Genomic DNA, 14,120 nt, shown 5'->3' on the forward strand with positions numbered 1-14,120 from the left:
ATGTGCACATTCCACCTACAGGCCCTGCTTTGCCATGGAAATCCATGCCACGAAGCTCCTGGAGCACATTTTCAGTGCTGATGTTAATACCAACTGTGACATCCTAGTACAGTACCATACTCAAATTCAGTAAGCTCTTTAGAACAACCCATTCTTTCTCAAATGTTTGTTAAGCCACACTGCACGGCTAACTTGCTCGATTTTATACACCTGTAGCAATGGTACTGAAAACACACACTTATATTCAGAGATTGAACATAGGTGGACTGTGGAACACTATATGATATATATAATATTATATAGTGTGCATAGCTTTTGACATGAAATACCTAAAAAGCCAGATGCCAAGAGAACCTTTCACAGGTAAAAAAAAAATGTATTTCTTCCATAAGTTTCTCTCCACAGCAAATTTAAAAAGGAAATTCTCCTTGTGAAGGAGCTGAGAAAGGAGAAAGAGGTGAAGAGGGGGGAGAAGAAGAAAAAGGTTTGGTGAAAAACAATGCCAAATGTTCTTGATTTCTTACAGTATCCATAAGTACTGCAGTCTTATTAAAGTCTAGAAACTGGCTGTAGTTGTGGGCATCTGTACTTACAAACCACAGAAAGAGATAAAATGCCTTGAAGCATTATGTTTCTCTCATAGCATCAAGCTGAGTTTAAGATCTGGTGCAGAGTGAACACCAGCTCCACTCAAACTGCAACAGAATGTCTATGGGGATGTCGAGGTTAATGTTTTTGATGTTATTACAACTTGTTTTTTAGCCAGTGATAAATCTAAAACACTGTGCTATCTAACAAACTTTAAAGCTCCCACTGTGCTTTTGGAGATTTGAGTGATTTCTGTTTTTTTTGTTTTGTTTTTCACATTTGCATCTATGCCAACTTCGTACTTTGTGCAAGTTGTACCGAGTCATTCACTCCACTGTATGATTATTGATTATTTTAAACCATCTTTTTTGCTGCACAAGTGGTATGGGATGCCAGCTTACAGTACAACTATAATTACATTATAGTGGAAGGTCAGAAGAGCCAGGCTCTGATAGGATGGCTAGAATTTGCAGCTGATGTGACTGTGTGGAAAAGAGAGTGACAGGGATAAAGCTGTGGTCAGAAGTTTAAATAAACTCATCATGGGCATGAATGTCATGGTAATTTGGGGTTTTTAATAATTCCTTTGAAGTGTTCTTTTTCCAGGGTGGAATGATTATACAGCATGCAGCTTTAATGACTTCAAAAAAACAAGAATTGGGTGCACAGGTTTGAATTCATTTGGGATTTTCTCTAATCCACACAGGGTCAAAAGTATACATGCAGACTCAAATATATACACACCTCCACTAATATTTGGTTAAATGCCCCTTAACAGGTTGCACCTCAGCCATATGCTTTTGGTAGCCATCAGCAAGCTTCTGGCATAATTCTGTCTGGATATTTGACCACTCTCCTTGGCAGAATAGGTAGAGTTCATTTAAATTAGTTGGTTTCTTGGCACAGACCCAGCTTTTAAGGATAGTCCACAAATTTTCAATAGGGTTGAGGGTGGGCCTGTGTGAAGACCATTCCAGAAGCTTAATGTTAGCCTGCTTTATCCATTCCAAAACCAGTTTTGATGTGTTCTTGGGATCATTGTCCCTGCTGGCACATTTGTGTCTAAGTTTCAAGCATCTAGCTGTTGATTTGAGGTGAAGTTGAAGAATTTGGAGGTAGTGCTCCTTCATTATTCCATCCACTTTGTGCAATATACCAGTACCACTGGCAGCAAAACAGCCATAGCACATGATGCTACCACCACCATGCTTGGCAGCTGGTATAGTGTTCTTAGGTTTGAAAGCTTCACTTTACTAATTCCACCCTGGAAAAAGAACACTTCAAAGTAATCATTAAAAGCCTCAAATTGCCATGACATTTATACCTATGATAAGTGTATATAAACTTCTGGCCACAGCTGTACAAAGAAATGAAATGGGTAACGATGGTAAAGCTCCATGTCATACAGTGTATAAACAGTATATTCTGCCTTGGTAGCTTTCAATTCAAGGTTCAGGTTTTTGTGAACTGAAGTGTAGCGCTCATTGTTAAAGTTATGAGCTGAAACTTACACTGTTTCACCATAAAACAAATACTTCCTTTAATTCTTGAATACTAATAGGCTTATGTCTCTCTGGCAAAATTACCCTAATTTGCTAATATTCATTATTTCTATTTAACATTTTTACCTTCTAATTTTTATTTATTTATTTATTGCCTTGCACTTTAAGGTAGTAGAGTTGTTTCATGCCGCCTATCCTCTCAGAAGCAATTTAAAAGAATTTAAAATAAATCAGTCTACAGTCATGATGGAGAGTCTTTAACTATTAAACCTTTTTATAAATGAAAGGCTAATTTGCACAGTGTTAAGCATGGGCTGGAAGGATTGTGGAAGAGTTGTATGGTAAATTGCTATTTGTTAAATCAGTGAGAAGTTCCTTTTTTTTAATGAGCGGAAGCTTTTTTAAGAGAAAAGCGATTTGGTGAAAAGGATGGAAATGGCTGTGGTGAGCATGTACTTCAAGAAGTGGGAGGAACATAGGGTGGTGTGTAAGAGTGGAGGAAGATTCACGCAGGTGGACTACATCTTATGGTGAAGGTGCAATCTGAAAGAATGTTGCACAGGCTCTGGGTGGTTGAAAAGAGTTACCAGATGACTGGGAAAGAAAAGCTGAAGTGCTGAGGGAAACTGCCAAGAAGGTTTGGTGTATTCCCTGGACAGAGGAAAGAGGACAAGAAGACTTGGCAGTGGAAGCACAGAGACGTATACAAAGGAAAATTGGGATAGTCAGGGAGATGAAGAAAGAAGACAGGAGTGCTGCGAGGTGTACAGCAAAGAGAGAGAGGTGGCAAAGAAAAATCCTTATAGTAAGTTGTATGTGAGACTGGACACTAAAGAAGGAGAAAAGGACTTGTATCGATTGGCTAGGCAGAGATAGCGAGCTGGAAAGGAACTGCTACAGGTTAGTGTGGAGATGGAAATATGCTAAAGGGTAAAGAGAGTGTGTTAAAAAGATGGGAGGAATACTTGGCAAGCTTATTAATGTAGAAAATGAGGGCGAGAAGCAGATAGATGAGGAAAGTGAATCAGGAAGTGCAGATTAGTAAGAAGTGATGTGTAGAGCTCTGGTAAATACAGAGGGCTAAAGGTGATGAGCCATACCATGAAGATATTGGAAAGAGTTGTTGAAGCTAAGTTAAGAAGAGTGAAGCAACACAGAATGAATGTGTGCGAATGGGGAGACAGGTGGAAAGGTGAACATGCAAGGAGTAGAGATAGTGAGGATAGATGACTTAAATGCCTGGGGACAACCATCCAAATCAATGGACAGTGCACAATTTAGATGAAGAAGAGAAGCATGCAGGATGGAGTGGATGAAGAGTACTGTCAGGGGGATTTGTGACAGAAAGCAAGAGTGAAAGGGAAGATTTACAAGATGGTGGAGAGACCTGCTAGGATGTATGGTGTGGCAATGACAAAAAGACCAGAGGCTGAGCTGGAGGTGGCAGAGCTGAAGATTTTAAGGCTTTCATTGGGAGTGACCAGGATGGACAAGATTAGAAAAGAGTACATCAGAGGAACAGCTCAGGTCGAGCACTTTGGATACAAAATAGGAGAGGGAAGGCTGAGATGATTTGGACATGTGCAGAGGGGGCATAAAATGTTGAATATGGAGCTGCCAGGCATGGAGGAAAAGAGGAAGACCACAGAGAAGATTCATGGATGTAGTGAAGAAGGACATGCAGAGAGTTGGTGTGACAGATGCTGATGTTAGAGAAAGGGTGCAAGGCAGATGATCTGCTGTGGCAACACCTAGAGGGAGCAGCCAAAAGAAGAACACAAGGGGAAACTTAAACACATGAAAACACACTGACATCTAAAATAAGAAAGAATGATGAAGTGATAGCTATGATTTCTAGAAAGAAGTCAGAGTTTTGAAAACTATGAATGGTGTTTAATGTCAAGTATGTGTAGAATGAGTTGCTTAGAACGGGCAACATGCAGCAGAATGGAATAAGAATGGTTGAGAAGTTCATGCAGTCCGCAGTCTCCAACTTCTCAAACTTTAGTGATAATAAGGCATGGAGCATAGAAAGCAGAACACTTACAACTTTGTTTCCAAAGAATATGGGACAGTGTGTAAAATATAAATGAAAGGAATACAATAATTCAAATAACAAGCCATATATTTAATTGAGAATGCACAAAGACAACATATCAAGTGATAAAACAGATTTTTTTTAAACGCACGCTTATTTGCTCATAAAACATCAGATGAAACATTTCACAATTAATTAGGCTAATTAGAAAAATGATTGAGTATAAAAAGAGTGTCACAGTGAGACTCAGTCATTCAGCAGCGGTGATGGTAGGGGGGTCACAGCTCTGTGAAAGACTGCGTGGTCTTTCAATAATTGAGAGATTTAGTCATCGACGGGTACATAATATGTCTCAAAGATTCAGAGAATCGGGTGAAGTGTTTGTGTGCAGGGAACAAGGCCCAAATCTCATACTGAATGCCTGTGGTTTGGGGGCCTTCCCCAATCCCAAGAGGAAAACAGAGACAAACAAAGACATGAGCTTTTGTGAATTTTTGAGATCGCTATTTCATCTGTGTAGATGTACAGTTTGAAACCAGCAGGGTGGTATCTCCTTTCTTTCATTTTTCAATATTTATATTGGTGACTTTTGAATACAGACTGACCGAGCAGCGACCTCCAGAGCTAAAAAAATGAAGTGCCAAAAAAAAAAAGGCTTTTTGAGGCCCGTTTCACAAGCAAGGTCATCACATGGGCTCTCATGTTAAAATGCCCAATTTTAGAGTATTAAAAAACACATTTAAAACAAACAAACAGACAAACAAACAAAAAAAGCATATTTACAGATGGATACAAAGTACAGTTTTAGCTTTAATAACTAATCCATCTGCATATTGGAGTTACGGTTGTGGCCACTTTTTATTGGCAGGAGCCCCCAGTAGCTGGAGTGAACTGGTGTCTGCTAACCCTCACCTCTGTTAATCAGAGCCAGTTGAACTGGACCTCTCCATGGTGTTTGTGCTGTTGGTGCCTTTTGAAGTATATTTAAATATACATCAAATATAAATGTTGCAGACCAGAAGCTTGCGCTTTAGTTTTGGTGGGTAAAAGTCTACCATTAGTCTGTTATTTAGCACTAATTAAATCACATCCATATCTGTGAACTGCACCTGTACAGTTTAAGAACGCAGCTCACTAACCATGCTAGCAAGCATCATTAAAACATGGTAGCCATGTGCTCCTTAAAACCAGGACAGCAGCAGCCAAAACACTAACTCGGACCTTCAAAATGGGAAATCCAAACCCAGCGGATGATGTCACAGCGGCTGCTTCCATCTTTTACACTTTCTGTGAGTGTGACATGACCTGTTGTTGGGTGTTTTCACTTGAACCTCCTCATGTACGCAGATGATTTAATGGTATTTCCTCCATATACTGTTAGTCTTCAGCTGTCTTTGAGACAAAAAGACTGTTTCACATTGGACCAACACATATCATGCAAATAGTTTTCTTAGAAGTGATCTAGAGTGACCCTTAGGTTTTTCCTGTTTTTCCTTTGGTTTGGTACTGCTCTTAAGGTGCATAATGAGATTAAATATTTAGGACATTACATAAGCAGTGCTCTTTCAGATGGTAAGGACAGCTATAGTGCAGCCAAATATGTTGGCTCATAAATTTAGCTGGTGTACTGTGATTGTGAAATACTCTCTTTTTAAAGCTTTTCATACCCTCCTGTTTACGGCCCATCTGTGGCTTTGCTACAAAAAAGCATCTGCACAAACTCTCCGTGTCTTATGACAGTATGAGGCTGTTCCTGAAAACCCCTATAAGCTGCAATGCCAGCCAGATGTTTCCTTATGACTGTGTACCCACCTGCTCTGCTGTAAACTTTATATAGATATATATGTTGAGTTACTGTATCTGAATCTGCTAATGACTCTTCTGTCTTTTGGCTTTAGGTAGTCCTGCACTGAGGGCAGGTTCAGGTGCTTTTGTGCGTCTGTAAACGCTCGATTGTTGCTGAATTTATTACTTTATCTTCTTTTCTTTAGCTTCTTGTTTATATTCTTATTTATTCTTATGTATTTTTTACATAAATCCCAGGACACACTTTGTCCTTATTAAGTTAAAGCAACTAATTAAATGCTAATCCCGTCACCTCTAGAAAGTTTTTGTTTTGGTTTTGTTTTTTTAACCTTGGTATCTTGCAGTCCCCGATGATTTAAGTCTGTACCTTGCTGCCATGTTTCTTCCCATACTTAGCCCCTCTTTACTCTGTGCTTCTGTTCTCTCTTTTTCTGTTCTCTCCTCTTCTGTGTCAGAGAGTATAAACTGCAGGGGCTCTGACACACCTGGAACCCGCGCACGGCGCTCTTCACAAACACATTTCCAAACAAGCATCACCTCGGCCTTTTCTTTATCTCATCTGAGTTGTGGCATCCAACATGTACCACAAATAAAACCACGCAGACACACATCCGCATGCACACCTTGAACCCCACTTCTAAACCTCAATCTGCTTCACCTCATTCAGCGCACGTCCTTTTCCTCCTGCTCTGTCCTTCCTGCCCCCCCCCTTCTCTCCCTGCTCTCGACTGATCAGGGGTCAGCCTGCAGTGTCTCCATTAGTCACGTCTCATTTCTTCCCGGCCCCACTGACTCTGATCTGGGGTCAGGGACTGCCCGGCAGCCATTTCCCCTCCCTACCGGCGCACGGGTGTTCTGGCTGACCCTACCTCTTATCTCTGTTAAGTCAGACACTCGCTGGCGGTGGTCCTCTCATCGCCTATCAGCCTCTCTACTCTTCCTCATGCTGCCTGCACATACACACAAGCAAGTGTACTAACACACACACACACGCGCGCACGCACAGATGCAAATGCATGCATGGGAAAAAAGCACACGTCTCATTTAAACTTAGCAGGAGAAGCTGGTGATTCTTGGCAGCACAAGATGTACAGAACAGTGCATATTAACACAGGCAGTGTATAGCAAGTACCTGAAAGCTTTTCAATTTGCTGATAAACACAGGTGCCTCTGTTCTGATTTGTGTGTAAAAGCTTATTAAAACCCTCACAACCAGGACATTTGGTAATAACTAATTGGGAAGGAAGTGTTCATTAATATTAATAAGCTGTGTGGATAGAGCCATGAGGTCATCTTAACACAGGTAAATGCTCCTTACATGCTCGCAGTGACAATATTAATATGATGCTGTTAAATAGGTAATGTTTACTTTACTATTGTAATTGATTTGCTAATTAGTACTAAACACAAAATACAAGTGACACTATTGGGCATATCATCAGTTCTGGAGGTATACAATTAACAAAAAATATAAGGCATACAGTCCCATTAGCCATTTGAATTTTGGTGCTGGCTCAGCCTGGGAGAAGAGTTTGGGGCTTAAGAGCCGATATGCGAGAGTTTTGTGAGATGAAAAGCAAAGACTTTCCAGAGCTATCAGATACCTATTTAATATTTTCATTGCCTAATTGTAACTCTACTCTTACCAGTAGCAGTTTTATAAAGTTTATAAAATTTATATTGAGCAGAATTGAGTTCAGCTTACAGGTGCGGCCCTCCACAACAGTCCCAGTTTCTCATGTGGTCCCTTGGGGAAATTAATTGCCTACCCATGATGTAAAGAGTCCATCCAAGAGCTGTGACTGATGCAAACAGTATTTGTACTTCTATGCTTTTCACAAATTACTTTAGAGTCATTTGAGACTTCTAAAGCTGACTTCTTCATGGTCAAATGTGTATAATTTGAGTTTGACAGTAAAATGATTCAAAAAGAGAAGTTTGCTTTATCTGACTTTGTTAACAGCCATTGTGAAATTGTCCACCATCTTGAGTTTGGCTAATGGACTTTATCAAAAAATGCAATCATGAAAGAGTTTATGTGCCAATTTTGGAGCTATAATTTCCCTGTCATGCCATGTGCTTCGCTGTAAGGATGGGTGAGAGATTGCCAGCAAAATTTGTCTTTACTTCATAATTCAATGGTTACTGTTGGCTGTAACCACAGCAAAACGGTACAGGCATCAAGTCATGTTATCAGCTGCACTAAATATAAAAACAACAACAGTAATAACAGCATCAGAGCATCACAACTGTTAATGGAGACAACCTTTGCCTCCTCTTCCTCTGCAGCTACTGCTGCTATTCTTATTCCTTAATTATTAATGGCCCTGATAAACAGCCAGACCCTAATATTTATTTATTTTCTTTCATATACAGAATTTTAAATAAACAATAACAACAAAGATTCTGATCTTTGTCTTGAGTGGCCTGCAGGCCAAAAATCTTTAGAAGATCTTTTAAAAGATTTTTAGAAGATCCCAAAGGCTGAAGAATTCCAGCCAAAATATTAAATAGTAGAATAGCTCAACAAAATAAAATGTGATGGCTCAACAAGGTACACACACACACACACACACACACACACACACACACACACACACACACACACATATAATGACAAGATGAATAAGTCAAATCTGAAAACTGAAACAAAATAAGTACAGGTATCATGTCGTGAGGTACGAAATGTCAGCTGACATCAGCAATAATGACACAAGACATTTTTTTTCTGTAAGCAATATAGACACAAACCAGTATTTAAACTCGGCCACAGAAATGTTCACTCAGACACAACAGTGCAGTCACTCCCAGGTTAATGTTCCTGTTCATTTAAAATGTCCCAAAGCTGGGTACACTCACACTGTGATCCGGAAAGTGTGAGTAAAATCTAGTCTCAATGAACGACATCATACCACACTCACAATATTCCAAGTTTGTCCATCTTTTTGTCCCAAGACCTCACATTCTCTATGATGGCAGCGGGAACCAGTGGCTTACATTTTCCCCTTTGTTAGCTCTCCACCTTGTTTCATCGTCTCCTCTGTAGCTCCTCCAGGACTACAGGCCTCTCTGCTGTAGAGCAGCCAAGAGTGTAATGCAAAGGAAAACCACAAGTACACTCGCAGAACTTGACTTGACAAAACTTGTAACACCAAAAGTAGCCATTTCACCACAGGATGAAAACACAATAAGCAAGTTGGCTTTAGGTTTGTTGAGAAAACAGATGACAGTTAATATTAGTTACCAATAAATGTAAGCTGTTCATGGTTAAATTGATGCAAAAATTAAATCCAGCTGGGTTCACAAAATACCTTTTGTAAATATACATTTGTACATCAAAACTGGGCAGACATGTGATTATGAACTGCTCACAGCTGAACTGTGGTAAATGGTGTATTCACTACACCAATAATAATGCTATTTGGCTGTCAGTGCATGCTGTTAACACTATAAGAAAACAAAGAGGGTGGCATGAGGCAGAAGGCTCCTGCAGACGTGATAAATTAATCAGCAGAAAATTACACAGACATTAAAACCACTGATAGATGAAGTGAATAACATTGATCCTCTCCTTATAATGCAGTGTGCTGCTGGGAAACCCTGGGAGTTTTTATTCATGTAGATGCTACTTTGACACATACCACCCACCTAAAGCTCTCTGCAAAATAAACAAAATGTTCAAATAAGCACTTATTAATTTCAAATGACATTTAATTTAAAATATTCTCTGGTGCTGGCTTCTGATGTAGGAATACCTAGATATTTACACATGGACAGCCATAACCAGAGGCATTGTTTTCAGGTTGTCTTTCTGTTCAGCCATCTTATTCTCGTCAAAGCAACGTCTCTTGAAAATGCCAAAGGAATTTCTCTCAAGTTTTATCTTGCAAAGATTTGCTTTTCAAAGTTCAGTGAGACCCCACAAAATGTGGGGCAATGAATACATAATTCCAAATGACTGACAGGAAAGAAAAAGCTCAACTTCACTGTGACATACATAATGCTATAATGTTCTGTAAAAAGATTGTTCTCTGCAGGATAATTCTGGAAAAGAGGGGGATACTGTGGCCATATTTCACATTTGGCCAACTATTAAATGACTTCAGAGCCTTCACAACATATTTTAAAGAAGTCCGGAAAGAAACAGATGTAACTGCACCTTGACTGATTGGGCGAAGTGGTAATTTGGAGTTGAAAGGTTAGATCATTAAATGATTAGTCATTTTAGAGTTTTGATAATCTTTCACACCATTTATCAAACCAATACGCAGGTGGAAATTATTCAAATGTCCAACTTTTCAGCTCTACTGCTTTAAAGTTTTGATTGTATCCTGAATAAGACAAGCCCCTTCTTAACATATAGTAGACTATCAAATCAAATAGCAATCAATTGGTTACTCAATAATAATAATAAAAAACTAATATCACTCCCCTGCCATCTTTGCTTCTTCTCCAGACTAAATCTCTGAGCTGAACTTCCACTGAGCCAACTGGGGTCACTGTCTTATAAACAGCTCGATGCTCCCCAGTGTGCGGCTGCTGGGTGTTATGAGTGGCTACGGTATGTATGTGTGAACTTGCTATCCTTGACTTCCTGCTTTCCTCCATCCACCTCTCTTACTCGTCCTACCGGCCCTGAACCGGCTGACCCGTTGAAGAGGAAACAAAGTTGTAGTAGTCTTAGTTTTGTTGCTGCAAATAAACCCACCTACGCATCCCAATCACAGTCTGTCAGGCAGAGAAATTGAATGTATCTTTTACTGCAACCATGTTTGCCATTTTAAGCATTTACGTTATGTTGCTGCTGCACCTGTTGGCTCACACAGCAACACATATACAAATCTGTACTTGAGTGACACCCGGCTAAATTGCTCACCCTGATTGGCAATTTGGAAGTCTATCAACAAATCTTGTCTTCCTGTGACATGCATTTCAGAGTATTTTTGATGATTTAAATGATTTGTTGTCTATGCGTCTCATTTGTTCTACCTTAATTACAATAATATTTTATCAAACACCGCTCCAAATAGCAATTTCAGCACGGCCGAGATGTTTTCCTCGGCTGGTTAATTTTCTGTAAGTTTTTATCCTGCCTTGAAAGTTGTGTTGGAGTGGGTTTTGTGCAGTGTTGCTCAGTTGCTCACTGAGTGTGCCCTATGGGGCAAAACAAAGCTGAATCTATAAACGCATCTGAAGCAAACGCAGCGTGCTTTAAGTTTCCTGATTTCAATCGATACCTCAACCTTGGTTCATTTTAATCATTCATGGTCTAATCTTGAATGTAATGGTGGCTTCAGGGCGTGATACGCTGAGCACCTTGTCTATAAATGATGGCACGGCATTAGCCATAGGCTGCTGAATGACAGGGAATCAATATGGAGGGCCTCTTTTCAAATGCAAAAAGGATATTTACCTGTATCACTTTAAATTAATGAGAATGTAAGCACTTGAAATTCAATTCCAAAGATATCTCGTCCGTCTGCTATAATTAAGCCTGCGCTATTGACCGCTTGCATCAGCCTGCTGTCATGTTCTCCTTCTATTCCCTTTTCAAATTTTTTTCTGTTCCTTTATTGAGCATTAGGCTGCAGCCCCTCCACACTGTACAGACTGTACAGGAGTGAGATTACACTGGGGCCCTGTGCTGTGCAGATCAGTACATGTGAGCCAGAGATAGCCAATGTGAAACTGCAACCTTGGAATAATCCTGTAACTATTCCCTCATCAGCTATCCTCTGCTGTAATGTATAGTGCATGTGGAGGGAAATATGAAAGACTTCCTATGCATTATGGAACAAAGTCGGTTGCTATTGTGAATTCAGCACAGTAGATCTGCAGCTTGGGTGCGTGTGTGCGTGCGTGCGTGTGTGTGTGCGTGTGTATGTGTGCGTGTGTATGTGTGTGTGTGCGCCTGCCCAGTGTCTCCTGTCGGGATATGTGCTATGTTTTTGTCTGAGACTAGAAAATGGGTTAACAAAAACAGTTTTCAGACCAGTGTGTCATCAGCAATACTCACCAGCTTCTCTCTGTAATTAGTCTCCGGATGGCTTCACACTACCCAGAGAAGAGAAATAGAGAGAACTTGAAGGAAAGTAGGATAACCATAACATGTCTGACATTATGCCCAAATCTGTCAGATTTTATACAACTGTCTAGATGTGCCAGTAAATGTCCTGCTATTTCACTTGTTTTACAAGCCCAGTAAAAAATCAAACAAACAAACAAACAAAACTGTAATATTTCAGACATTGTTCCCAACAAAGGTTTGGTAGACTTTTAATACCAAGAGCATAGTCATTCATGTTGGTAATAGACTCCTCAAAAAAATTAAAGTAACACTTTTTAATCAGAGTATAGCATCAAGTCAATTAAACTTCTGGGATATTGATCTGGTCAGTGAAGTTGCAGAAGGGGTTGTTAATCAGTTTTAGCTGCTTTGCTGTTAATAAAATTAACAACAGCTGCACTAGCGGGGCAACAATTAGACAACCCCCAAAACAGGAATGGTTTTACTGTTGGAGGCCACTGACATTTTCCCCTCCCCATCTTTTCTGAATGTTTGGCCAAACTGAATATTCTAGAGAGGATGAAGAGCTAGTCCAGTGCTCCATGACCAGGACAAAACCCGTATTGTTCCTCTTGAATCTGAGGTACAACTAATGCACAGACCCTCCTTTACAGCACCCTGGCATAGACCTTACTGGGGAGGTTGAGGAGTGTGTTCCCAGTGCACCCTCACGATACAGTTAGGTGCGCCGGGTCCGTCCAGCATCCTCCCCTGCCACCTGAACCAACTCACTACCAGGTGGTGATCAGTTGACAGTTCAGCTCCTCTCTTCACCCGAGTGTCCAAAACATACAGCCGCAGATCAGATGATACGATTACAAAATTGATCACTGACCTGTGACCTAGGGCGTCCTGGTGCCACGTGCACTCATGGACATGCTTATGTTCGAACATGGTGTTTGTTATGGACAAACTGTGGATTGCACAGAAGTCCAATAACAAAACACCATTCGGGTTCAGATCAGGGAGGCCATTCCTCCCAGTCACGCCCCTCCAGGTCTCACTGTCATTGCCCACGTGAGCGTTGAAGTCTCCCCATAAGACAATGAAGTCAGTGGATGGAGCACTCTTGAGCAACTGTCATTTGGTGCATAAGTGCAAACAACAGTCAGCACCCATTTCCCGGCCAGAAGGCGTGGGGAAGCAACCCTCTCGTTCACTGGTAAAAACTCCAACATACAGGCAGCAAGCTGAGGGGATACAAGAATACCTACCCCAGTTCACTGCCTCACACCAAGGGCAACTCCAGACTGGAACAGAGTCCAGCCGCTCTCCAGGAGACTGGTTCAGAGCCCAGGCCATGCCTTGAGGTGAGCCCGACTATATCTAGCCGGCATCTCTCAACCTTACGCACTAGCTCAGGCTCTTCCCCCACCAGAGAGTGACATTTCATGTCCCAATAGCCAGTCTCGATAGTCTGGGATCGGTCTGCGAGGGCCTACAGTAAGGCCTTGGCCACCGCATGACACACATTGCCCCCAACCCCTACGACGCCTCCTGCAGGTGGTGGGCCTACAGGAGGGCGGGCCCATGTCTCCTCTTTGGGATAATACCTGGCCACCAGATGCTCTCCCGCTAGCTCCCTCCCCAGGCCTGACCCCAGGGTGGGGCCCCGGTAAACAGTTCCCTTGGTGACTCTTCCATAGCAATCTTTGGAATCACTCTTTGTCTGGCCCCTCACCCAGGACCAATTTGCCATGGGACACCCTACCAGGGGACAAGCCCCCAGGCAACATAGCTCCTGGGATCACTGGGATACACAAACCCCTCCATCACAATAAGGTGGTGATTCATGGAGGAGATTTTGAGTTGCTGCAATGAAATTTCAGCATAATGGATTAGCCTGCAGCATCAGTTTTTTTTTTCTTTTTACACTTTGATTTTCAGAGTATCTCTGAATTCAGCCCTTTGTGGGTTGTTGATTTTCATGTCATACTTTCATTCCAAACACATTACCCAGTTCATACAGTTCTACAGATATCGAACATTTTTTCCATTGAGAAATCAAAGTGTTCCTTTAAATTTTTTGAGCAGTATTTTAATGCTTCAACATTTCCTTTGCTAAACATCATGCAATAAAAGTCTGTGGATCCCTGAGCATTTAGAATGTCTTTCTAAG

The sequence above is a fragment of the Archocentrus centrarchus genome, chromosome 7 (assembly GCF_007364275.1).
Source record: "Archocentrus centrarchus isolate MPI-CPG fArcCen1 chromosome 7, fArcCen1, whole genome shotgun sequence".
Taxonomy (NCBI): Eukaryota; Metazoa; Chordata; class Actinopteri; order Cichliformes; family Cichlidae; genus Archocentrus; species Archocentrus centrarchus.